The sequence below is a fragment of the Pseudophryne corroboree genome, chromosome 5 (genome assembly GCF_028390025.1).
Source record: "Pseudophryne corroboree isolate aPseCor3 chromosome 5, aPseCor3.hap2, whole genome shotgun sequence".
NCBI lineage: Eukaryota > Metazoa > Chordata > Amphibia > Anura > Myobatrachidae > Pseudophryne > Pseudophryne corroboree.
Window position 1 is genome coordinate 529,677,659 of NC_086448.1, and position 27,584 is coordinate 529,705,242.

Genomic DNA, 27,584 nt, shown 5'->3' on the forward strand with positions numbered 1-27,584 from the left:
GCAGTAAGCGATGAAGTCATCGCGCACCTGCAGTGCATTGTGGGAGCGGCACATAGACGCTAGAGGTCATAATTGACCTCTAGTGTCTATGCGGTGCTATGGGTGAGACGTCATGACGTCTCTCCTATAGATCAGAGGAGCAGCGCCTGTGGCCGGAGATGCAGGGCAGCAGTGGTCGGGAAGCAGGAGCGGGGATTGTAAGTTTTAATTTATTTTTATTTTTTTTATTTTTTTTTGTAAGCGGCGCAACTAGGGGGCACAGTACTGGGGGCAATACTACTGGGGGCACAACTCTACAGGGGTCACAGTACTGGGGGCAATACTACTGGGGGCACAACTCTACAGGGGCACACTGGGGTCAATACTACTGGGGGCACACTACTGGGGTCAATACTACTGGGGGCACAACTCTACAGGGGGCACAGTACTGGGGGCAATACTACTGTGGGTACAGTACTGGGGGCACAACTACTGAGGGCACAGCTACAGGGGGCATAACTGACCACGCCCCTTCTCCATGAAGCCACACCCCTATTTTTCGCCCTGGGCTCCACAAGGTCTAGATCCGGCCCTGAGGGGTAGATACCATTACAGGTATATAAAAAACGACAAAAGATTTTGTTACTGGGCATGAAATAAATAGTGATAAAAGCAAATACTTTACTGGCCAGGCCATGAAAGTTGCAAGGCTTTACAGATTCGGCAGATACTTTATTACCCTTATTACTGACAGCTGCCAGGCCAGGTAGCGAGACAAAATGTTGGTTTGAATAAAAAAGGTTTTATAGATTTTGTGCAGAAACAGGAATGAAATTGGCAGACGCACTTCCTGTTCTTATGAGAACCACTAGCAATAGAACAACTGTGCTGAGCTGGCATGAAATATTAATAGGAAACCCTATGGGCCTCATTATGAATAAACACAATTCTTTATGTTTGCAGCGAATGGATTGCAAATGGAATGCTAATTTGACTAGGCATCTATGCACTTACACTGCCCCTGTTCTCCACCTGCGAGTGTAGACTTCATGACTGTCATCGGCAAATACACCTTCTCCATGCTAGATGTAGCTGTGACTGACTTTGGCATGCATTTTGCATTTACATGATTCAGAATAGGCAGTAATTCCGGCTCTGCACCCACGACACACTAATGGGACCTTTCTTTTACGTATGTGTGTAAACCCTGTCGCCAACCAAATATGTCCATTTGACCTACGTAGAGAAATGACTGAAAGATGCACAAATCTGAATCATTCGGAAGATCACAAAGATGCATACGCAGCCCGTAACGCAATCACAGTATGATACGTATCTGTAGATGCTGTCACGTTGGATTTCAGACTACCATTTCAACTCTTCTTGCTTATCGCACTGACTAACTTTAGCATTGATTCAGTAAAGTTGGAACTATTGTATGGCTCTAGTTAAATGTTTAAAGCTCTTTTATTTACAGGTAAGTATTGCCTAAAGAACCCAATGGCAGTTCATTAAGCCTGGGTCAATCTAAATGTGTATACCAACAGAAGTCATCCTTAGAGTCTTGGTGGAAAAGAACCAGATCAGATTCTACTCACCACTCACACCTCTGTAAAATGCAGAGTCATACAATCATCACACCAGGAAAAGACTAGTCCAACTGGGGAAAAGCTAGTGCAAGTATTATTGCCCAATAAGAGGTGGTGTTTGTCTACGTTATCATACTAGGAACTACAATAATGGCAACCTTCACCATATCCACCTAATGACTTAAGAATAAAACTGTGCTACTGTCACACCACACTGGAACCCGGTTCCCACTTACTGGGTCTATCAGTGCTGGTCCCCTGGTGTCAGTCGGCAACCTTCACCATATCCACCTAATGACTTAAGAATAAAACTGTGCTACTGTCACACCACACTGGAACCCGGTTCCCACTTACTGGGTCTATCAGTGCTGGTCCCCTGGTGTCAGTCGGCTACTGATGCAACAAAGGGGGTAATTCCAAGTTGATCGCATCAGGAAATTTTTTAGCAGTTGGGCAAAACTTGTGATGAGCGGGTTCGGTTCCTCGGAAACCGAACCCCCCCGAACTTCACCCATTTTACACGGGTCCGAGGCATACTCGGATTCTCCCGTATGGTTCGGTTAATCCGAGCGCGCCCGAACGTCATCATCCCGCTGTCGGATTCTCGCGAGATTCGGATTCTATATAAGGAGCCGCGCGTCACCGCCATTTTCACTCGTGCATTGGAAATGTTAGGGAGAGGACGTGGCTGGCGTCCTCTCCGTTTATTAATGTTGCTGCAAATATTTGTGCTTATTGCTTAATTGTGGGGACTGGGGAGCAGCTGTATTATATAGGAGGAGTACAGTGCAGAGTTTTGCTGATCAGTGACCACCAGTTTTATCCATTCTCTGCCTGAAAAACGCTCCATATCTGTGCTCAGTGTGCTGCATATATCTGTGCTCACACTGCTTTATTGTGGGGACTCGGGACCAGCAGTATTATATAGGAGTACAGTGCAGAGTTTTGCTGACCAGTGACCACCAGTATTATACGTTGTCTGCCTGAAAAACGCTCCATATCTGTGCTCAGTGTGCTGCATATATCTGTGCTCACACTGCTTTATTGTGGGGACTGGGGACCAGCAGTATTATATAGGAGGAGGACAGTGACCCCAGTATATATAGCAGTACGGTACGGAAGGCCACTGCTCTACCTACCTCTGTGTCATCAAGTATACTATCCATCTAGATTCTATACCTGTGGTGCATTTTAGTTTTGCAGTTTGCTGACAGTGACCACCAGTATATATAGCAGTACGGTACGGAAGGCCACTGCTCTACCTACCTCTGTGTCGTCAAGTATACTATCCATCTAGATTCTATACCTGTGGTGCATTTTAGTTTTGCAGTTTGCTGACCACCAGTATATAAAGCAGTAGGGTATAGAAGGCCACTGCTCTACCTACCTCTGTGTCGTCAAGTATACTATCCATCTAGATTCTATACCTGTGGTGCATTTTAGTTTTGCAGTTTGCTGACAGTGACCACCAGTATATATAGCAGTACGGTACGGAAGGCCACTGCTCTACCTACCTCTGTGTCGTCAAGTATACTATCCATCTAGATTCTATACCTGTGGTGCATTTTAGTTTTGCAGTTTGCTGACAGTGACCACCAGTATATATAGCAGTACGGTACGGAAGGCCACTGCTCTACCTACCTCTGTGTCGTCAAGTATACTATCCATCTAGATTCTATACCTGTGGTGCATTTTAATTTTGCAGTTTGCTCACAGTGACCACCAGGATATATAGCAGTACGGTACGGAAGGCCGCTGCTCTACCTACCTCTGTGTTGTCAAGTATTCTATCCATCCATACCTGTGGTGCATTTCAGTTGTGCGCAGTATATATAGTAGTAGGCCATTGCTATTGATACTGGCATATAATTCCACACATTAAAAAATGGAGAACAAAAATGTGGAGGTTAAAATAGGGAAAGATCAAAATCCACTTCCACCTCGTGCTGAAGCTGCTGCCACTAGTCATGGCCGAGACAATAAAATGCCATCAACGTCGTCTGCCAAGGCCGATGCCCAATGTCATAGTAGAGAGCATGTAAAATCCAAAAAACAAAAGTTCAGTAAAATGACCCAAAAATCAAAATTGAAAGCGTCTGATGAGAAGCGTAAACTTGCCAATATGCCATTTACGACACGGAGTGGCAAGGAACGGCTGAGGCCCTGGCCTATGTTCATGGCTAGTGGTTCAGATTCACATGAGGATGAAAGCACTCATCCTCTCGCTAGAAAAATGAAAAGACTTAAGCTGGCAAAAGCACAGCAAAGAACTGTGCGTTCTTCTAAATCACAAATCCCCAAGGAGAGTCCAATTGTGTCGGTTGCGATGCCTGACCTTCCCAACACTGGACGGGAAGAGCTTGCGCCTTCCACCATTTGCACGCCCCCTGCAAGTGCTGGAAGGAGCACCCGCAGTCCAGTTCCTGATAGTCAAATTGAAGATGTCACTGTTGAAGTACACCAGGATGAGGATATGGGTGTTGCTGGCGCTGGGGAGGAAATTGACAAGGAAGATTCTGATGGTGAGGTGGTTTGTTTAAGTCAGGCACCCGGGGAGACACCTGTTGTCCGTGGGACGAATATGGCCATTGACATGCCTGGTCAAAATAAAAATAAAATCAGCTCTTCGGTGTGGAATTATTTCAACACAAATGCAGACAACAGGTGTCAAGCCGTGTGTTGCCTTTGTCAAGCTGTAATAAGTAGGGGTAAGGACGTTAACCACCTAGGAACATCCTCCCTTATACGTCACCTGGACCGCATTCATCAGAAGTCAGTGACAATTTCAAAAACTTTGGATGACAGCGGAAGCAGTCCACTGACCACTAAATCCCTTCCTCTTGTAACCAAGCTCCTGCAAACCACACCACCAACTCCCTCAGTGTCAATTTCCACCTTACACAGGAAAGCCAATAGTCCTGCAGGCCATGTCACTGGCAAGTCTGACGAGTCCTCTCCTGCCTGGGATTCCTCCGATGCATCCTTGAGTGTAACGCCTACTGCTGCTGGCGCTGCTGTTGTTGCTGCTGGGAGTCGATCGTCATCCCAGAGGGGAAGTCGGTAGACCACTTGTACTACTTCCAGTAAGCAATTGACTGTCCAACAGTCCTTTGCGAGGAAGATGAAATATCACAGCAGTCATCCTGCTGCAAAGCGGATAACTCAGGTCTTGTCAGCCTGGGTGGTGAGAAACGTGGTTCCGGTATCCACCGTTAATTCAGAGGCAACTAGAGACTTGATTGAGGTACTGTGTCCCCGGTACCAAATACCATCTAGGTTCCATTTCTCTAGGCTGGCGATACCGAAAATGTACACAGACGTCAGAAAAAGAGTCACCAGTGTCCTAAAAAATGCAGTTGTACCCATTGTCCACTTAACCACGGACATGTGGACAAGTGGAGCAGGGCAGACTCAGGACTATATGACTGTGACAGCCCACTGGGTAGATGTATTGCCTCCCGCAGCAAGAACAGCAGCGGCGGCACCAGTAGCAGCATCTCGCAAACGCCAACTCGTTCTTAGGCAGGCTACGCTTTGTATCACCGCTTTCCATAAGAGGCACACAGCTGACAACCTCTTACGGAAACTGAGGAACATCATCGCAGAATGGCTTACCCCAATTGGACTCTCCTGGGGATTTGTGACATCGGACAACGCCACCAATATTGTGCGTGCATTACATCTGGGCAAATTCCAGCATGTCCCATGTTTTGCACATACATTGAATTTGGTGGTGCAGAATTATTTAAAAAACGACAGGGGCGTGCAAGAGATGCTGTCGGTGGCCCGAAGAATTGCGGGCCACTTTCGGCATTCAGCCACCGTGTGCCGAAGACTGGAGCACCAGCAAACAGTCCTGAACCTGCCCTGCCATCATCTGAAGCAAGAGGTGGTAACGAGGTGGAATTCAACCCTCTATATGCTTCAGAGGATGGAGGAGCAGCAAAAGGCCATTCAATCCTATACATCTGCCCACGATATAGGCAAAAGAGGGGTAATGCACCTGACTCAAGCGCAGTGGAGAATGATTTCAACGTTGTGCAAGGTTCTGCAACCCTTTGAACTTGCCACACGTGAAGTCAGTTCAGACACTGCCAGCCTGAGTCAGGTCATTCCCCTCATCAGGCTTTTGCAGAAGAAGCTGGAGACATTGAAGGAGGAGCTAAAACAGAGCGATTACGCTAGGCATGTGGGACTTGTGGATGGAGCCCTTAATTCGCTTAACCAGGATTCACGGGTGGTCAATCTGTTAAAATCAGAGCACTACATTTTGGCCACCGTGCTCGATCCTAGATTTAAAACCTACGTTGTATCTCTCTTTCCAGCAGACACAAGTCTGCAGAGGTTCAAAGACCTGCTGTTGAGAAAATTGTCAAGTCAAGCGGAACGTGACCCGTCAACAGCTCCTCCTTCACATTCTCCCGCAACTGGGGGTGCGAGGAAAAGGTTAAGAATTCCAAGCCCACCCACTGGCGGTGATGCAGAGCAGTCTGGAGCGAGTGCTGTCATCTGGTCCGGACTGAAGGACCTGCCAACGATTACTGACATGTCGTCTACTGTCACTGCATATGATTCTGTCACCATTGAAAGAATGGTGGAGGATTATATGAGTGACCGCATCCAAGTAGGCACATCAGACAGTCCGTACGTATACTGGCAGGAAAAAGCGGCAATTTGGAGGCCCTTGCACAAACTGGCTTTATTCTATCTAAGTTGCCCTCCCTCCAGTGTGTACTCCGAAAGAGTGTTTAGTGCAGCCGCTCACCTTGTCAGCAATCGGCGTACGAGGTTACTTCCAGAAACTGGAGAAGATGATGTTCATTAAAATGAATTATAATCAATTCCTCCGTGGAGACATTCACCAGCAATTGCCTCCAGAAAGTACACAGGGATCTGAGATGGTGGATTACAGTGGGGACGAATTAATAATCTGTGAGGAAGGGGATGTACACAGTGAAAGGGGTGAGGAATCGGAGGATGATGATGAGGTGGACATCTTGCCTCTGTAGAGCCAGTTTGTGCAAGGAGAGATTGATTGCTTCTTTTTTGGTGGGAGCCCAAACCAACCAGTCATTTCAGTCACAGTCGTGTGGCAGACCCTGTCGCTGAAATGATGGGTTCGTTAAAGTGTGCATGTCCTGTTTATACAACATAAGGGTGGGTGGGAGGGCCCAAGTACAATTCCATCTTGCACCTCTTTTTTCTTTCATTTTTCTTTGAATCATGTGCTGTTTGGGGACTATTTTTTTAAGTGCCATCCTGTCTGACACTGCAGTGCCACTCCTAGATGGGCCAGGTGTTTGTGTCGGCCACTTGTGTCGCTTAGCTTAGTCACACAGCGACCTTGGTGCACCTCTTTTTTTCTTTGCATCATGTGCTGTTTGGGGACAATTTTTTTGAAGTGCCATCCTGTCTGACACTGCAGTGCCACTCCTAGATGGGCCAGGTGTTTGTGTCGGCCACTTGTGTCGCTTAGCTTAGTCACACAGCGACCTTGGTGCGCCTCTTTTTTTCTTTGCATCATGTGCTGTTTGGGGACTATTTTTTTGAAGTGCCATCCTGTCTGACACTGCAGTGCCACTCCTAGATGGGCCAGGTGTTTGTGTCGGCCACTTGTGTCGCTTAGCTTAGCCATCCAGCGACCTCGGTGCAAATTTTAGGACAAAAAATAATATTGTGAGGTGTGAGGTGTTCAGAATAGACTGAAAATGAGTGGAAATTATGGTTATTGAGGTTAATAATACTATGGGATCATAATGACCCCCAAATTCTATGATTTAAGCTGTTTTTGAGAGTTTTTTGTAAAAAAACACCCGAATCCGACAAAAAATTTTCAGTGAGGTTTTGGCAAAACGCGTCCGAATTTAAAACACGGCCGCGGAACCGAATCCAAAACCAAAACACAAAACCCAAAAAAAATTCCGGTGCACATCTCTAGGCAAAACCATGTGCACTGCAGGTGGGGCAGATATAACATGTGCAGAGAGAGATAGATTTGGGTGGGTTATTTTGTTTCCGTGCAGGGTAAATACTGGCTGCTTTATTTTTACACTGCAATTTAGATTGCAGATTGAACTCACCACACCCAAATCTATCTCTCTCTGCACATGTTAAATCTGCCCCCCCCCCCCCCCTGCAGTGCACATGGTTTTGTCCAACTGCTAAAAAATTTCCTGCTGCGATCAACTTGGAATTACCCCCAAAATGCCTCACTCACTGACTGGCAGATCCTCTGCTTGTCTACTGCGGGACCATCACATCTCACCTGATGGTGTGAGCAAATCCCTCGCCCTGACTGCTATTACTCCAACCAGCTGTGGCACCCATAGGTGTTCACATGATGCTCTTTTTAAAATTTAAAGTGAAAGGTGCGCAAAATGTGACGTTACATTTTGGCCAAATTTCAATCTCCTCCCTATAAAAGGGGGTCTCTGCTCTGGGCACTGTTCAAGTGCCAGAGTATAAGGCTCGCTACCTGATCTCCGGTGTCTGTTCCTGTTGAACTCCCTCCATACTTTTCTATGTTATGATCCAGTTTGTCTGTCGATTCTCTCCTGGTAATAGTGACTTCCTGCTTCTGACTTTGGCAATTCTTCTTTGTCTATATTGGGTCATGTATGTTGGAGGGTATGTAAATACACCCTACTTCTACTGCCTACCTTCATACCCACCAGCCTGTATAGAGGAACCCAGTTACCTGCATATTGAGTTCAGCAAAGTCCAAACTTTCATGCAAGGGTCTCTGGTGACAACCAAAAATACAGTATTTTAGGTTCCGCACCTCTGTTCTGGGCCTAAGCCAATCCTAATGGTACAGTAAGCATCCACACCATCCCAGCAAGGTTGTCAGTGACGCACGCAGGGGAACCCCCCCTGATGAGACATTTTTTTTATATTTGAGACTGAAACAGCAGTGTCTCCATCCCAATAAAAGCCGAGTTGCTACAGCAGCAGCAGCAGCAGCAGCAGCAGCAGCAGAGAGCTTTGTAGCTCTCTGCATAGAGAATGTCAGGGGGGAGCTGCTGGCTGTGCATGCTCTGTCACATCAGCTCCCTCCGTCCTCACTCACAGTACTGTCAGTCTGCTCCCGCCTACCAGGCCCTGGTATGTATAAAATATACAGTATGTACTGTATATGAAGTATGTATGTATGTATGAATGTATGTATGTATGTATGTATGTATGTATGTGTGGGCTAAACATACTGCCTTTTGTGTGTGTATGTAAGCATGTATGTATGTATGCAGTGCTTAAAGTGGTCCTAGAGAGGTGGTGGAACTCCCCCCCCCCCACACACACACACATATCACCCATGCGCCGGTGGCGCACTCCACAAAGGGGCGTGGCCTCAAAAAGAAAGGGCGTGGTCACCCAATAGTATTCACAATTTCAATTACGCCGCAAAAAGTCTTATTCACATTACACCACATAGTACTGTCCCTTATTCATGTTATCAGGGCCGAAACTAGGGGGGGGGGGGCTAAGGGGTCACGCGCCCCGGGCGCCGGATTTCCGGGGGCGCAGGGACCTCTACCCGTCTGTCAGCTGCTTCACCAACTCCCGCCCGCCGCCATCATCTCCTTCAGCTGGGTGACCGACGCGGTGCCGCAGCTGCTGCATGTCTCCCTGTACTAGGTTACAGCCAGAGACTCCCACTGCAGCTGCTTGTCCAACACTCGGCCACCCACCGCGATCATGTCCTGCAGCTGAGTACGGAGGCGCCGCGGTCCCGACGCTGCTGCTGGTGACCTCTGTATTCCGGCCCGGCAGCGCCTTCTGCAAGCCAGCGACAAGTTCATCGAAGTCCCCACTAAGGCAAGTGGGCACTGTGTGAGGGGGGAGCCCAGGCAGGAGGAGCAGCCTGTGCAATATATGTATAGAGCATATATGCATATACTGTGTGTGTGTGTGTGTGTGTGTGTGTGTGTGTGTGTGTGTGTGTGTGTGTGTGTGTGTGTGTGTGTGTGTGTGTCGGTATATATATATATATATATATATACTATGTGTTTAAAAATAAATGAATAAATATATATATATATATATATATATATATATAAACAAAGATATCCTTCCCTCAGACCGGTATGGTACTTGGTGGAAGAAAGCAGGCGGCACTCCAAGGTCTTTTTAGATAAACTTGTATTAAGAAATTAACATGGTGCCAAAGCAACGTTTCAGGACCATTGCGGTCTTTTCGTCAGGCTGTGCATTGTGAATAATGCACAGCCTGACGAAAAGACCTGCACTGGTCTTGAAACGTTGCTTTGGCACCATGTTAATTTCTTAATACAAGTTTATCTAAAAAGACCTTGGAGTGCCGCCTGCTTTCTTCCACCAAGTACCATACCGGTCTGAGGGAAGGATATCTTTGTTTATATGCTGAACGAGGAAGGCACCCGGGCACAATCATTTCTTTTTCATCCAGAGTGCCGGATAACATACTCCTATATATATATATATATATATATATATATATATATATATATATATATTCCCTTGGAATTTATTTTTAGATATTGTATTTTTGCTTTATTTTTATTTTTATATTTACTTAAAAACATTATTTATATATATATATATATATATATGTGTGTGTGTGTGTGTCGGTACATATATATATATATATATATATATACTGTGTGTTTAAAAATAAATGAATAAATATATATATATATATATATATATATATATATATACTCAGGAACAGATGGGCGGCACTCAGAGCATGTTAACAGGTTAAAGTGCAGTGACTTTATTGCCAATGAGACATCTACGTTTCGGGGACGCAACCCCGTCGTCCCTTGGAATTTATTTTTATATATTGTATTTTTGCTTTATTTTTATATTTTACTTAAAGACATTATATATATATCTATATATATATACATATATATATCTATCAGTAGTTGATCACCTTGACAAAGGGGCGTGGTATGGCGTGATATTTAATACACGTTGCCGCTGTGATTTTCATTTCTTTATTTTATATATATATATATATATATATATATATATATATATATACTTTTGGCGGCACTCAGAGCATCAAAGAAGGAGACAAGACTGTGCCTAATAGTCAATGTTTCAATGTTACATTATAACATTTTCGTCTGGACAATACACTGTGAGCAACAACATACCTTTATACCCGCCAGACCGTCTGTGGCACCCAGCGTCCGCCGATATTAGTGTGTATTTATTCTTATATACACTTTTATTCTTTCCCTTTTTTTTATATGGTTTGTTATCCTTGTAATAAGTTATTTGTTCTGTATCACTACCAGGTGAGATTCTCCATGACGCCACGTCCAGCGTCCCGTGATGACGTCATCTTCACTGAACGGGTGCGGCGGACACTGGGTGCCACGAATGGTCTGGCGGGTATAAAGGTATGTTTTTGCTCACATTGCATTGTCCTGACGAAAATGATATACTATAATATTGAAACGTTGACTATTAGACACAGTCTTGTCTCCTTCTTTGATGCTGTGAGTGCCGATGACAGTTTCTCATGAAAGGCACCGGCTATCATGCTGTTTTGTATATAGGAGAAGAGTGCTGCTGACTGCACTTGTGTGTATGTATGTGTATGTGTATATATATATATATATATATATATATATAATTTATTGTGTTTTTTTAATTATTATTATTATTTTTGTATGTGTGTGTGCGGTGGTGGTTGTGGTGGGGGAAGGGGGGGGGCGCGCTAAATTTCTGCCTTGCCCCGGGTGCCGAAAATCCTAGTTTCAGCCCTGATGTTATGACACACATTAGTGTGACTTTTAGTAGTAGCACCCCAAATACACATAATGCCCACAGCAGTAGAGCCCCTTATACAATGCCCACAGTAGTAGTGTCTCTTATGCAATGCCCATTGCAGTGGTAGTGCCCACAGTGGTAGTGCCCCTTATGAAGAGCCCATAGTATCGGTGCCCCTTATGCAGTGCCCCCAGAAGTAGTGCCACTTATGTCCCCAGAAGTGATACCCCTCATGAAGTGCCCCCTATGCAATGCCCTCAGTAGTGCCCCCAGTAGTAATGCCCCATGTTATTTCCCCTGTAGTTATGTCCCCAGTAGTTATGCCACAGTAGATATACCCCCAGTAACGCCCCCAGTAGTTATGCCCCTGTAGACATGCCCCCTTTAGTTATGCCCTCAGTAGATATGCCCCCTTTAGTTATGCCCCCCAGTAGATATGCCCCCTCCGCTTACACACACACACAAGAAAAAAAAACAATATTCTCACCTTAAGCCCCGCTCTTGGGTCCGCCCGCTGCCATCCTTCCCTGCCACCCGCTCCCCGGAACTATGATGTTTCTCCAATAGCGCACAGCACACTGCCAGAGCTAGAGCTGTGGGGAGGGAGCCCGGCGCCTACTAGTAAAATCTCACCATGCGCCGGCTGACATTCAGGGTTAGGTGAGCCAGAGGAGGCGTAACTGGTTCCGTCTACAAATGGAACACAGTTCTGCCCGTTTCAGCAGACTTTAACCTCTATATGTATGTATGTATGTATGTATGTATACATAGGTGGGTCTAAGCATACTGCCCTTTGCAGCAGCTGAAATGGAAGCCTTCTTAAACAAAGTAGGTGGCAAAAAAAAAGACCCCTCCATCTTTTTATCATTGTTTGTAACAGAGGAGCAAAAGTACAGCGCAGCCCAATTATTGAAAGCAGCAGTTGGGGCTTGTTGTTTGAGTTGTCTTAACAACCAGCAGAAAAGCAGTCTCTGGAAATCTGTAGGTGAATAGTCTGGGGTTTCACTGGTGGTACTGATTGCCTTGGAAAGAGATCAACTGGACGGATATAAATTACGAGCCAATCAGCTCCCAACTGCCATGTTACAGGATGTGGTTAAAAAATCACAGTTACAAGCTTCGTGGTGGGTAGTTTATCTCCATCAATTTTATCTCTCTCCAAGGCTTAATACATTGGGCCTAATTCTGAGTTGATCGCAGCAGCACATTTGTTAGCAGTTGGGCAAAACCATGTGCACTGCAGGAGGGGCAGATATAACAAGTGCAGAGAGAGTTAGATTTGGGTGGGGTGTATTCAAACTGAAATCTAAATTGCAGTGTAAAAATAAAGCAGCCAGTATTTACCCTGCACAGAAACAAAATAACCCACCCAAATCTAACTCTCTCTGCAAATGTTATATCTGGCCCCCCTGCAGTGCACATGGTTTTGCCAAATTGCTAACAAACTTGCTGCTGCTATCAACTCAGAATTACCCCCATAGACCCAAAAGTGAGGAAATGAAGGTAGGCAGAGAAGTATGTAATTTTCTTACTGCTCCTGAGAGCAGTGGCAAACACAGGATTTCTAAAGGGGGGTTTTCAAATGTAATCCACAGTCTACCACTCTGCAGAACATGAAATACAGTATTAATATGTAACACTATAGATGGTCTATAGTATAGACTGTATCAAAAATGTAAATAATATAAATAAGATAAGTGGCCATGAAAATGTTAAACATACTATAATAAAGAAATACGCAAACACAATGGAACCAGTGCTGCACTTTCGAAGGACACATTTCTACCACCTCATGGTAAGGCTCCTGTCTCTTCTTCCTGGTAGCTACTCTCTGGTCCAGTGCACTGGTTGAGTGCTCAGATCCATACACAGCAAACTTGGTAGAAGAAGCTGCTACCACTGTGCATGTGCAGTATCTCTGCTGTGTCTCTTAACTTAAAATAAAGTTATTCCTAATATTTTTCATATGTACACGGGGGTGTGCACAAAAATGTGAATATGGTGGGAAAACACAATGGGGTATATTTACTAAAATTCATATTTTCCCGATTGAGGTTAAAGTTCAATCACGAATGACATCGAAAGTGTAAAGTTGCAACTTTTTGAATTTATTACGACTAATTTACTAAGCTGTCGTATTCTGCATTTTCGTATTTACCGATGTCGATGTCATTCGTATTTTTTTGCAGTGTTTTACGTGGGTGACTTGTAAAACACTGCCGACTGTAAAGGGGGGTACTCACGGAGCGATATTCTAAGCAATCTGACTAGATTGCTTAGAATATCGGCATGATCGCTCCGTGTGTAGCCCCCTCGGCGATAGCGATGCGCGGCCCCGCACATCGCTATCGCTGCTGCTAGATTGGCCTGCATGCAGGCCAATCTAGCGGGTCGCTCACTTCACCCGCTGGGTGAAATGAGCGGCCCCCCCGTCTCCCCCCGCACGCTCAGCACAGATCGCGCTGTGCTGAGCGGCAGGAGAGATGTGTGCTGAGCGGTTCGCTCAGCACACATCTCTCCTGCATCGGCCCGTGGGTACTGGGCTTAACACAATGAATCTCGGCCGAATCTGTGAGATCCGTGCTGGGCTTCATTGTGCACCTTTATAAAAAAATAAATCATTGTTAAAATCTTGAAAAAAAAATGCGTGGGGTCCCCCCTCCTAAGCAAAACCAGCCTCGGGCTCTTTGAGCCGGTCCTGGTTGTAAAAATATGGGAAAAAAGTGACAGGGGTTCCCCCATATTTAAACAACCAGCACCGGGCTCTGCGCCTGGTCCTGGTTCCAAAAATACGGGGGACAAAAAGCGTAGGGGTCCCCCGTATTTCTGAAACCAGCACCAGGCTCCACTAGCCAGATACATAATGCCACAGCCGGGGGACACTTTTATATTGGTCCCTGCGGCCCTGGCATTATCAGCCCCCAATCCAAGGGCTGCGGATGGGGGGCTGATAGCCTTTTTGTCAAAAATTTAATATTGTTTTTAGTAGCAGTACTACAAGTCCCAGCAAGCCTCCCCCGCAAGCTAGTACTTGGAGAACCACAAGTACCAGCATGCGGTTACTTTCGGCTTCACCCCTGGCCCTTGGGTGGCTGGAGGAAGGGGACCCCTTGATTGAAGGGGTCTCCACTCCTCCAGGGTACCCCGGCCAGGGGTGACTAGTTGGGTATGTAATGCCAGGGCCGCAGGGACCAATATAAAAGTGTCCCCCGGCTGTGGCATTATGTATCTGGCTAGTGGAGCCCGGTGCTGGTTTCAGAAATACGGGGGACCCCTACGCTTTTTGTCCCCAGTATTTTTGGAACCAGGACCAGGCGCAGAGCCCGGTGCTGGTTGTTTAAATGTGGGGGAACCCCTGTCACTTTTTCCCCCATATTTTTTCAACCAGGGCCGGCTCAATGAGCCCGAGGCTGGTTTTGCTTAGGAGGGGGGGACCCCACGCATTTTTTTTGGGAAAAATTAACACTTTCCCACCCCTTCCCACTGAAAAAGATGCACGGATCTCATGGATCCGTGCATGCCTATCCGAACACGGTAAAAAAAAGCAGGTCTGGTTTTTTTTTAGCACTTTTTCACGATTTGTATTTTATCACGGCAGTGTTTGGCTATTGTCGGCAGTGTTTGTGATTTGCACTTTTTAGTAAATGACCGATTTCTACCAAATTCCAGGCGTATTTGACCGATGGTGTATTCATTCGTAATTTTTTCCTAGGACTTCCAAAAAAATACGAATGCCCTCATCACTGCCGTGATTTGAGTTTAGTAAATTCCCGAGATGTCACTTTGAAGAAAAAACACCATCTCGGTCAAAATCGGGACCTTAGTAAATATACCCCATTGTGAGTTTGGACTTGAAATGCAAATGCAATTCAGTGCAGATTAGCCAAGAAAACGGCTTGCATGACCCAGCTCTCCAGCTCCTAACTGAACTGACCACCAAATCTCCCACAGTATAGTCTTTCCTAGTGTAACCAAAACTCGATTCCTTTTATTTCAAAACTGCTGATCTTCAATTATGAGCAGGACATGGAAATGAGGTGCAGAAAGCCAAGTTCGGAGACAATGCAAAACTCAATGAGCACTTAACACACATTCTCAGAGACTTTTAGAGTGTTTCAAGAATGCAGGTGTGCTAATTGCTGTCCTGATAATTTCCTTCTCCATTCTGCTTTGTGTCATCACTTCTTAGCAGGTAAACCTTGTTCTCTCAGTAAAAATCCCAGGGAAAATCACCTTACAGTACTTGTGTTGTGCAAATAACAAACCACCTACTACCCTCCTTTGGACGGTACTGAAGCGTACATCGTTCCTTTCTGGCCAGTGCACTCACTCATTGTGATATTATCATAAAGAAATGGTTACTAATGCTTTTACATACCTTTATTCCTGTATTATTCACTGGCAAAATGACACTGCTCTTGATTACCTGGTGTTATGGGCTTAATTTAGCTTCTGACACTATTGTGCAAAAATCGCTGCGTACGCGAATGTGTGAGGTCTTATACTGCGTTCCCTTCAGGATGTAGTTTAAGACCTGGAGGGGGCGGGAACGGGGTGTCGATGGCGCCTTTTGTGGGCATTAATGCCCCGTTAGGGGCACGGTCTGGACAACGGAGGCATGTCTGGACCATTGGAGGGGCGGCCCGTGGCAGCTGCGTGACTTCACACGCAGCCACTGCGACCCAAAAGATGGATGCCCGTCAACTGCCTTCGCAGCTAGGCTGTGTAGGCAGGAGGCAATCCTAAACATGCAAGAGCATCGCTGTCTTGTGATGCGCTCGCATGTTTGCGGGAGGGCAGGACCTGGCATGTGGGGCGGACTTGCCATGTGCTGGGCATCCCCCCGCATGTCAGTGTAATGGGTTATAGATGTGCGATTAGGCCCTATGGAGGTCATTCCGAGTTGTTCGCTCATTGCCGATTTTCGCTATGCTGCGATTTGTTGCAAATTGCGCATGCGCAAGGCACGCAGGGTGCATACGCTTAGTTATTTAACTAAAAACTTGGCAGTTTTGCTGTGGATCCTGCGGCGCTTTTCAGTCGCACTGCTGATCGGTGAATGATTGACAGGAAAGGGGCGTTTCTGGTGGTAACTGAGCGTTTTCCGGGAGTGTGCTAAAAAAACACAGGCGTGTCAGGGAAAAACGCGGGAGTGTCTGGAGAAACGAGGGAGTGGCTGGCCGAACGCAGGGCGTGTTTGTGACATCAAACCAGGAACTAAACGGACTGAGCTGATCGCAATCTGTGAGTAGGTCTGGAGCTACTCAGAAACTGCAAAGAATAATTTATTAGCAGTTCTGCTAATCTTTCGTTCGTAATTCTGCTAAGCTAAGATACACTACCAGAGGGCTTAGCGTGTGCAATGCTGCTAAAAGCAGCTAGCGAGCGAACAACTCGGAATGAGGGCCTATGTGTAGTATTAGTAACAGGTTAATCAAGACTGGGTTAAAATCCTGGGTAAAAAATAAAACCTGAAATCATTGGGGACACTGTTCAAGAAAGTTACTTATAATTAGTGGCGGCTGCGGCTGCAGGGATGTATGTAACATATGTGCTGTCTTACAGCCGCCGCCGAACCCGGGACTCAGCATTCGGCTCTACTGTCCTTCAAAGCCTGCCCCCATACTCTTGCCGATTCCCGAAGACCTGCAGCCAGCACATATGTTACATACATCCCTGCATGTATGTTCATATGTGCTATCCCGCTCTCTCCTGCATGATGTGGTGTGGGCTGCAGCCGCCACTGCTTATAATTAAAACAAAAACAAAAAATCAGTATTGGGCAGTCTGGAGGTTTTTAAGTTATGTCTTCAGCTCTGATTACAGCTGGTTGTATGTGCCCACACAGTTAGCTAAGCAAGACTCTTAGGCTGGGAACACACTAGAACAATATATAATTTGTTCAAGCGATGAACAATATATCTGGAGTGGGTCAGTGGGTGTGTACACCCAGTATATCTGTGAATGGCATTGTTCCGAGCAACGAATGACATATCAGTAGTGGGTGTGTACCAGGGGCATTTCAACAGAGGAGGGAGAACCTGTGCACATTGTGGGTGGGCCCCCTCACCACCACAGCACCGTAGGTTCCGGCATTGTGTCGGAGTCTACTGCGCAGATGTCCGGAAATCAGCCATTTTTGGAAATCAGCCAACTGCCGTACACTGGCTGCAGGGACCGCTGACAATTATGTTAAAGCTGGGCAGGTAACTTGAAATGCCCACCGAGTTGTGATGTCTTCAAGTGGGGGGGCACATCATGCTCACTTGCATGAGAGCAATACTTGGCCAAAGGCCATGGGGCCCGGTGATTCTTTTATTTTTGTCATTAGAAATATTTTTTTTATTTTGTAAATGTAGAGGATGGACAATGGTCAGCAAATTGTGGTGGTGGAGGGGGGTGAGGTTGGTGCTGCTCTGGCAGTCACGAGACCCCAACATGAAGGGGGAAGTGACATGATGGGGACCAACTGATAATGTTGTGCCTAGGGTTGGTCTGACCCCTAATTTGGTCCCCCCCTGGGATTTGATATAACTGACACTTGCAGACCCTCCAACATGACCCGCCCCACTAGGTACAAAATGTTCTGTTCCTGGACTTCCCTCTTAATTTATGATTTCCATCACCTGTGTTGAACTAGTTAAATGATAAGAAAGCTGTTTCTTCACAGGTGATGGCAATAATAAATTAAGAGGGAAGTCCAGAAACAGAGCATTTTGTACCTAGTGGGGCAGTCATGTTGGAGGGTATGCGCTTGCTCCTGTGAATGAATTAGTTGTATAGCACTGTCCTTGTCCTTGTGTCTGAGTCAGTGTGGCATAACTATCCCTGTGTATGAAACAGTCTGACATAACTGTCCTTGCGTATGAATCAGTGTGACATACAGTAACTCTCCCTGGGGTCAATTCTATTCAGCGACAGTTGAATAGCGTCGGGAATTAGCTCCCGACGCTATTCAATTCAGCTCCAGTTAAGTCGGCGATGGCCCGTTCTCGCCGACTAAACAGGTTGATTTGTCAGGAGAACGGACATTCTCCGACTTAACTCCCCGGCACGAGGCTGATTCCTGACAGAATCAGCCTCGCGCCGGCCGCGCGGCAGTACTTTTGTTGGGTTTTTTCTCTCATCCCCCAGGGATGAATGAAGAATTCCCGACAATTGAGCGTCACTCGTCGCTGTATTGAATAGCGCCGGGAGCAAACTCCCAGCGCTATTCAACTGTCAGTGAATTGAATCGACCCCCCTGTGTATGAATCAGTGTGACATGACTGTCCCTGTATCAGTGTGACGTAACTGTCCTTGTGTATGTATCAGTGTGACATAACTGTCCCTGTGTATGAATCAGTATGACATAAATGTCTTTGTGTCTGAATCAGTGTGACATAGCTGTCTCTGTGTATGAATCAGTGGGACATAACTGTCCTTATGTATAAGTCAGTTTGACATTATTGTCCTTGTGTATGAATCACTGTGGCAAAACTGTCCTTGTGTATGAAAGAATCACTGTGAAATAACTGTCCTTGTGTATGAATCACTGTGACATAACTGTCCTTGTAGATGAATCACTGTGACATAACTGTCCTTGTAGATGAATCAGTCTGACAAAACTAACATGACAGTAGGGACACTATAATCGGTATGAGGAAGGGTGAAGGGAACACGATCAAGTCTGTGAGAGATGTTGTAGTATTTATGATTCATTGAAATAAAGAGATGTACATCAGGATATAACAGATGTGAGCTTGGCAGGAATACAGGATGCACTTATACAGTTTTTGTGCCTCCGCAATGCGGTAGTGTACCACTGGAGGGGGTACAGGTCCTCGGTGGCCTGTCACATTTGGCAACAGATGCACTCATGCAGCATGCAGTCTTATTGTAGATCCATTATAGCCCAAATGCAGCATTTCTAGGGGCAGGGGGTTCCAGATGCTTAAACAAAGCTAAATAAACTTGTTACAATCAACCAGCAACACTTTTTGCTATTGTCTATTTATTATGCATGTATTCAAAGATACTGTGTTATGCTGGTATACAGTGGACAATGCTAGCACTTCATGGCCGTCAACATTACATATTTTCCCTCACACCTCATAGAGATACCCTGGAATCGTAAGTGCTGGCCAGGGTACCACAGTTTTTGGCTAAATGTGCAGCCACCAAAGTTTCTGTTCCAAACAATGCAAAAAAATGAAGATGTGAAAATCTCCAGCATTTTCCTCACAAGCGTTTCTGCCTTCCACCTTTTCTCTCAGATATTCTCCTGCTCACAAGCTTTTTCCTCTCATACCATGCCCACCAAGAGAGGTTGGGGGGTTTACTTATTAGTATTACTCATTCCTGGGTCTACTGGACGGGCCTGGGTCCACACCGCCCCCTTCCTCAAGTGTCAGCTGGGAGCAGCCTCTCTCTCCCCAGCAGACAGTATATGCTGCTGTGTGCTGGGCTGCATGAGTCTGGGGAGGCCTCATTTGCATATGGGAGGATGGGTGCGGAGATGGACTTGCTCCTGGCCGAGGGCCAAATGATGCCGCCCCTGTGCAGGGTGCCGTGACGTAGCCAAGGCTCCCTAATTAGACCATGCAGCCTGTTTACCAGGCCAGGCTTCCCTCTCTATGCCTCTGTGCCTACCAGCTCTTCCATCATATTCCCCTCTGCCCAAAAGCATATCTCCCTTGATCAACACCCGATGCAGCGGTGGGCTCAAAATGGGGCATGGCTGTTTTGTTCATACGTTTGTAAACAAAGGCGTATCTAGGGTAGGGCGAGTGGGGCACGTGCCCTGGGCGCCTCGGTAGGCCCTGGAGAGGGGGGCGCCGCCGGCGTCCAGGGCATCATGCCCCACTCGCCCCCGTGAACCCTAAATGTGAGGGGAGGAGAGCGCAGCGTCTCTCCCTCCCCTCACCGCCGCTGCCAGCAGCGCTGCTGTGTCAGGTCTCCGGCGTTAGCCAATTAGAGCTTGCGGACCGGCTCCTGATTGGCTGCCGGTCCGCGAGATCTGAGCTGCCGGTCCGCGAGATCTGATTGGCTAGCGAACCGGCGCCAGACAGCCGCCGGAGACCTGGAGCGGTGAGGGGAAGGAGAGGCGCTGCGCTGCGCTCTCCTCCCCTCACATAGCAACAAGCGGCCGGTAAGTGACGGGGGTGGGGGGGTCCGGCGGCACGGGCGGGTCCGGCGGCATGGGGGGGTCCGGCGGCACAGTGGGGCATGTATCTGGCACCAAGTGGGGCCTGGCACTGTGGGGCATGTATCTGGCACTGTGGGGCATGTAACTGGCACTGTGGGGCAATGTATCTGGCACTGTGGGGCAATGTATCTGGCACTGTGGGGCAATGTAACTGGCACTGTGGGGCAATGTATCTGGCACTGTGGGGCATGTAACTGGCACCAAATGGGGCATGTAACTGGCACTGAGTGGGGCCTGGCACTGTGGGGCATGTATCTGGCACTGTGGGGCACATATCTGGCACTGTGGGGCAATGTATCTGGCACTGTGGGGCAATGTATCTGGCACTGTGGGGCAATGTATCTGGCACTGTGGGGCAATGTAACTGGCACTGTGGGGCAATGTATCTGGCACTGTGGGGCATGTAACTGGCACTGTGGGGCATGTATCTGGCACTGTGGGGCATGTAACTGGCACTGTGGGGCAATGTATCTGGCACTGTGGGGCAATGTAACTGGCACTGTGGGGCATGTATCTGGCACTGTGGGGCATGTATCTGGCACTGTGGGGCAATGTAACTGGCACTGTGGGGCAATGTATCCCGCACTGTGGGGCATGTATCCGGCACTGTGGGGCATTGTATCCGGCACTGTGGGTCAATGTAACTGGCACTGAGTGGGGCATGTATCTGGCACTGAGTGGGGCATGTATCTAGCACTGTGGGGCAATGTATCTGGCACTGTGGGGCATGTATCCGGCACTGTGGGGCATTGTATCCGGCACTGTGGGGCAATGTAACTGGCACTGAGTGGGGCATGTATCTGGCACTGTGGGGCAATGTATCTGGCACTGAGGGGCAATGTATCTGGCACTGTGGGGCATGTATCCGGCACTGTGGGGCAATGTAACTGGCACTGTGGGGCAATGTAACTGGCACTGTGGGGCAATGTATCTGGCACTGTGGGGCATGTAACTGGCACTGTGGGGCATGTATCTGGCACTGTGGGGCATGTAACTGGCACTGTGGGGCAATGTATCTGGCACTGTGGGGCAATGTAACTGGCACTGTGGGGCATGTATCTGGCACTGTGGGGCATGTATCTGGCACTGTGGGGCAATGTAACTGGCACTGTGGGGCAATGTATCCCGCACTGTGGGGCATGTATCCGGCACTGTGGGGCATTGTATCCGGCACTGTGGGTCAATGTAACTGGCACTGAGTGGGGCATGTATCTGGCACTGAGTGGGGCATGTATCTAGCACTGTGGGGCAATGTATCTGGCACTGTGGGGCATGTATCCGGCACTGTGGGGCATTGTATCCGGCACTGTGGGGCAATGTAACTGGCACTGAGTGGGGCATGTATCTGGCACTGTGGGGCAATGTATCTGGCACTGAGGGGCAATGTATCTGGCACTGTGGGGCATGTATCCGGCACTGTGGGGCAATGTAACTGGCACTGTGGGGCAATGTAACTGGCACTGTGGGGCAATGTAACTGGCACTGAGTGGGGCAATGTATCTGGCACTGTGGGGCAATGTATCCGGCACTGTGGGGCAATGTATCCGGCACTGTGGGGCATGTATCCGGCACTGTGGGGCAATGTACCTGGCACTGTGGGGCAATGTAACTGGCACTGAGTGAGGCAATGTAACTGGCACTGAGTGGGGCATGTATCTGGCACTGTGGGGCAATGTATCCGGCACTGTGGGGCAATGTATCTGGCACTGTGGGGCATGTATCCGGCACTGTGGGGCAATGTAACTGGCACTGTGGGGCATGTATCCGGCACTGTGGGGCAATGTAACTGGCACTGTGGGCCATTTTCAGTGGCCACACCCCTTCTGGAGCGTGGCCACACCCCTTCTGGTGTGTGGCCATGCCCATATTTCGTGCACATGCTTCTTTTTGTGTGGTTTTTTTTTGGGGGCCCCCCCATTTTCCATCTTGCCCTGGGCTCCGAAAACCCTAGTTACGCCTCTGTTTGTAAATCCAGTCATCAGGACACAGAGACGTGAGTTCCCTGCTGTGCTGTTTATTCCCTCACCAACTCCAGGCACACTGCACACTGGACCACCCACTTCCCAGCATCCCCCTGGTCCCAGGGACCATCACTGAAGATTCAGGCTTACACAGATTAGTAAGGGAGTGTCTACAAATATTAAGCATTCTAATACACTAACATCACATCCTCTTTTCTTTAAAGATAAGCCCTATACGCTTCAATGTAACAATTAACAACGTCATATTAAGAACATCATCTAACACGTTTCAATGAGTCTCTCAGGTCTGCGTATTTCCCTTTTGGGTCTTTCATACACAGTCTGTGTTTCATCGACCATGTTGGACCTTTGTAGAATCATGGTTGGTTCACCCTTATCAGGATCATCATACATGTCAGATGAAGGGTATTCTTCAGTCATGTTGTCTTCCTTATGGTTAGGTTGAGATCTTAAATCCACCCGATTCTTCTTACTTCCGTTCCATGCTCTGTACGTATAGTATAAGATCTTGGTGCTACTTGTGCTTGCAGAATACCTTCCTGCACCCAAATACCTTTCTCGTGATCTCTGAGACGGACTTGGTCACCCGATTTTAGATCAGATAAGCTTTTTGCTTGCCTTTCATGGAACAGTTCCTGATCACGAAGGTAACATAGACACAACCCAGTCCACCTAATAAGAGCGGGAAGTCGGAACAAGCAGCTTGGTGAGAAGCATGATTTGCATGTGGAACCATTGGGCAGTTTGCAAGGCTCACCATTGCAAGTACTGTTCACTCCCTGCAGATACCCATGAGACAGCCACCCACCGCAGCAATCAGAGTGATACTGATTTCAGCAGCCTACACCAGAGTCTGGTAAGTGGCAGTGCATTTTTACTTCATTTTATTTCCATTGTCATTAAATCCTCCTATATACAGTACACTGTATACCTCTCTGTTTAACATCCGTTGGACTGTCGCTCTCTTCTCTTACTCTCTCCCCCTCTCACTTTCTCTGTCGCTCTCTCTATCTCTCACTTTCTTGCTGCCATGTTGTGCTGGGGGAACAGTCAATAATGTTGTGCCTAGGGGGTGGCCAGCCCTCTAAATCCGCCTCTCCCAAATGGTTTCATCTTGGTAAAGGACTGATGCCTAAATACTGACTTGGGGCATAACTACTGGGGGCAGGCTAATTTTTAAGTTGATAATTTTTGTATGGCCCCCGAAGGATTTTATAAATATCCAAAAGGCTCTTGGTAGAAAAAAGGTTCCCCACCCCTGTCCTAGAGGATGCTGGGGTCCACTTCAGTACCATGGGGTATAGACGGTTCCGCAGGAGACATGGGCACTCTAAGACTTTTCAAGGGTGTGAACTGGTTCCTTCCTCTATGCCCCTCCTCCAGACCTCAGTTTTAGAAATGTGCCCAGGCAGACTGGATGCACTCCAGAGGGGCTCTACTGAGTTTCTCTAAAAAGACTTATGTTAGGTTTTTTATTTTCAGGGAGGACTGCTGGCAACAATCTCCCTGCTTCGTGGGACTGAGGGGGCAGAAGTAGGAACCAACTTCCTAAAGAGTTTCATGGCTCTGCTTATGGCTGACAGGACACCATTAGCTCCTGATGGGTACTGAACGCTAGCTGTGCCTAGATGCTCACTCCCACAGCACGCCATCACCCCCTTTGCAGAGCCAGAAGTCAGAAGATAGGTGAGTGTTAGAAGAGAGATCTTCAATCAAGGTGATGGCTAAAGGTACCGCGCGGCTGGCGGGAGCGCAGCGCGCCATGTTGCCGACACATACACAGGCACTGCAGGGTGCAGGGCGCTGGGGGGGGGGGCTGGGCAGCATGAAACCTATGGAAACTGGCATAAATAAGGGGCATAAGTTGCTGAGGCACAGTCCTACCCCCGCCAATATAAAAAAATTACCTCATAAAAGCTGAGGAGAAACACGTCATTGAAAAGTGGAGCTTCCTCCTCAGTCAGCCAGCACACTGCTCAGCGCCTTTTTCCCTCTCCTTCCAGGCTGCAGAGAAGACCGCTGGTCCTCCTCCACTGCTGAACAAGTATCAGGGTGCAAAACAGGGGGGCCACAGTGAATTTGGTGCTATATAATTGTGTGATTAACATTATAAAAGCGCTGCATGTCAGTGGGCATTTTGTGTTCACAGACATTGTGTTACTGGCGCTGGGTTGTGAACTGGCAAATCCTATCTGTGTCCCTCTGACAGATTTTACTGTGGCTCTGTCCCCTATAAGCCCTGAGTGTCTGTGGTGTGGTTGTGCACGTGTGTGACATGTCTGGGGCAGGGAGCTCTTCCTCTGTGGCAGACATGTTAGGGACACAGAGGTGTAATATGACACCAAGAGCCTGACTGGTTGAAAGGTTACATGATAGTGTGAATCATATAAGTAAGAGGTTGGACTGAATCTCATGCAGAAAACTGAAAATAATCTGTCGAAGATGTGATTTTTAATAGTTCTGCCTTTCATCTACAGGGACCCCTCTGGGTCACATACAAATTTGCTCAAGTAGGACAAACTGATACCGTCACGTACTCTGATTCCTGTGTCGACACTAGTGATTCAAGGGGAATAGGTCCTAATTTAGCAAAAAGTATTCAAAACATGTTTTAGCTATAAAGGAGGTGTTAGAAGTTACGAAGCCCCCTCTTTTACCACAAGGAGAGGGTTTACTTTAGAAAAGAAGTAATGTAATTTTCCCCCCACCTCAGGAGTTGAACAGTCTCTTGGAGGTAGTCTGATTTAACCTGAAAAGAAATTTCAGATTCCCAAAAGGAATTCAGGCAGCTTACCTTTTTCCAAAAGGTGGGAGTCACCCGCATTTTAGACAGGGCCCTGTCATAAAAGAGAAAAGGTGTGTCTCCCTGCGCCTGGAATGACTTCACTTAAGGAGCCGACAGACCGCAAGTGAGTGAGGTGATCTATTGATGTGGCCAATGGGACACTACTCAGGCCTACCATTGTCTGTGCGTGGGTGAGTAGTGCTATTGAAAAGTGGTCAGAAAACTTGTCATTAGACATTGACACAATAGATGGAGATGAGATACTCCTAACGTTAGGTCATATCAAAGACGCTGCTGCGTACATACTAGAAACCATGAAATATATTGGTCTCTTGGGATCAAGAACCGCTACCATGGCAGTATCGGCTCGGAGGCCGTTGTGGATTCGCCAGTGGAATGCTGATGCAGATTCCAAAAGAAATATGGAGGCTCTCCCGTATAAAGGTGAGGCCTTGTTTGGTGATGGGTTGGATGCGTTAGTCTCCGCGGCTACCGCAGGTAAGTCAGCATTCTTGCCTTATGCCCCTACACCGGCGAAAAAGACACATTACTCCCAGATGCAGTCCTTTCAGCCCAACAAATACAAAAAGGCCAAAGGTTCCCCCTTTTTTGCAGGTAGGGGAAGGGGAAAAGGAAAGAAATCCGCAGCGTCTCCCGGATCGCAGGAACAGAAGTCCACCGCTGCTTCTGCCAAATCTGCAGCATGACGCGGTAGTCCACTCGGGTGGGAGCACGTCTAAAACGTTTCAGTCAAATCTGGATTCAATCTGGCCTGGGCCCATGGGTCTTACAAATAGTGTCCCATGGGTACAAACTAGAGTTTCAAGATGTCCCCCCATGCCGATTTTTCAAATCGACCTTGCCAGCTTCTCTTCCAGAAAAAGAGGCAGTAACAACAGCAATTCAAAAATAATGTCAGGATCAGGTCATTGTCCTGGTACAGCAAGGAGAAGTTTTTTATTCAAGCCTCTTCATAGTTCCGAAGCCGGACGGCTCAGTCAGACCGATTTTAAACCTGAAAAACCTGAATCTCTACCTGAAAAGGTTAAAGATGGAATCCCTGAGGGTAGTGATTTCCAGTCAGGAGGAGGGGGACTTCATGGTGTCAGTAGACATAAAGGATGCTTACTTGCATGTTCACGGCACCGAGGGTATTCACCAAGGTGATGGCGGAGATGATGGTCCTCCTTCGTCAAAAAGGAGTCAATATAATTCCTTATCTGGACGATCTCCTGATAAAAGCGAGATCCAGGGAACAGTTGATACAGAACATCGCACTCTCCCTGTCAATACTCCAACAACACGGTTGGATCATGAATTTTCCAAAGTCGCAGTTGGAACCGACGACAAGATTGTCCTTTTTAGGGATGATTCTGGACACAGAAGTACGGAGAGTATTTCTTCCAGTGGAAAAGGCTCTGGAACTCCAGAAAATGGTCAAACAAATATTGTAACCAACAAGCATGTCAATCCATCAATGCATTCGGTTGTTGGGGAAAATGGTAGCGGCCTACGAAGCCATACAATTTGGCCTATTTCATGCCAGAATATTCCAGTGGGACCTGTTGGACAAGTGGTCCGGATCCCACCTACACATGCACCGGAAAATAATCCTGTCCCTCAAAGCCAGGATTTCACTACTGTGGTGGCTACACAGTTCTCACCTACTTGAGGGACGCAGGTTTGGGATTCACTATTGGGTCCTAATAACCACGGATGCAAGTCTCCGAGGCTGGGGAGCTGTCACACAGGGGGAAAGCTTCCAAGGAAAATGGTCAAGTCAGGAAGCCTGCCTTCACATTAACGTTCTGGAATTGAGAGCCATTTACAATGGCCTTCTACAAGCGGTACATCTTCTTCAAGATCATCCCGTTCAGATCCAGTCAGACAATGTAACAGCAGTCGCGTACATAAACAGGCAAGGCGGAACGAAAAGCAGAGCGGCAATGGCAGAGGTGACAAGGATTCTCCTCTGGGCAGAAAGACATATAAGAGCTCTGTCAGCAATTTTCATTCCGGGAGTGGACAACTGGGAAGCAGACTTCCTCAGCAGACACAATCTCCATCCAGGAGAGTGGGGCCTCCACCAAGAAGTCTTCGCAGAGGTGACAAGTCTTTGGGGAGTTCCTCAAGTAGACATGATGGCATCTCGTCTAAACAAGAAGCTTAATAGATATTGTTCCAGGTCAAGAGACCCTCAAGCAACAGCAGTGGGTGTTTCGGTCGGTATATGTTTTCCCTCCACTTCAACTGATTCCAAAAGTTCTCAAAATAATAAGAAGAACAAGAGTTCGAGCAAT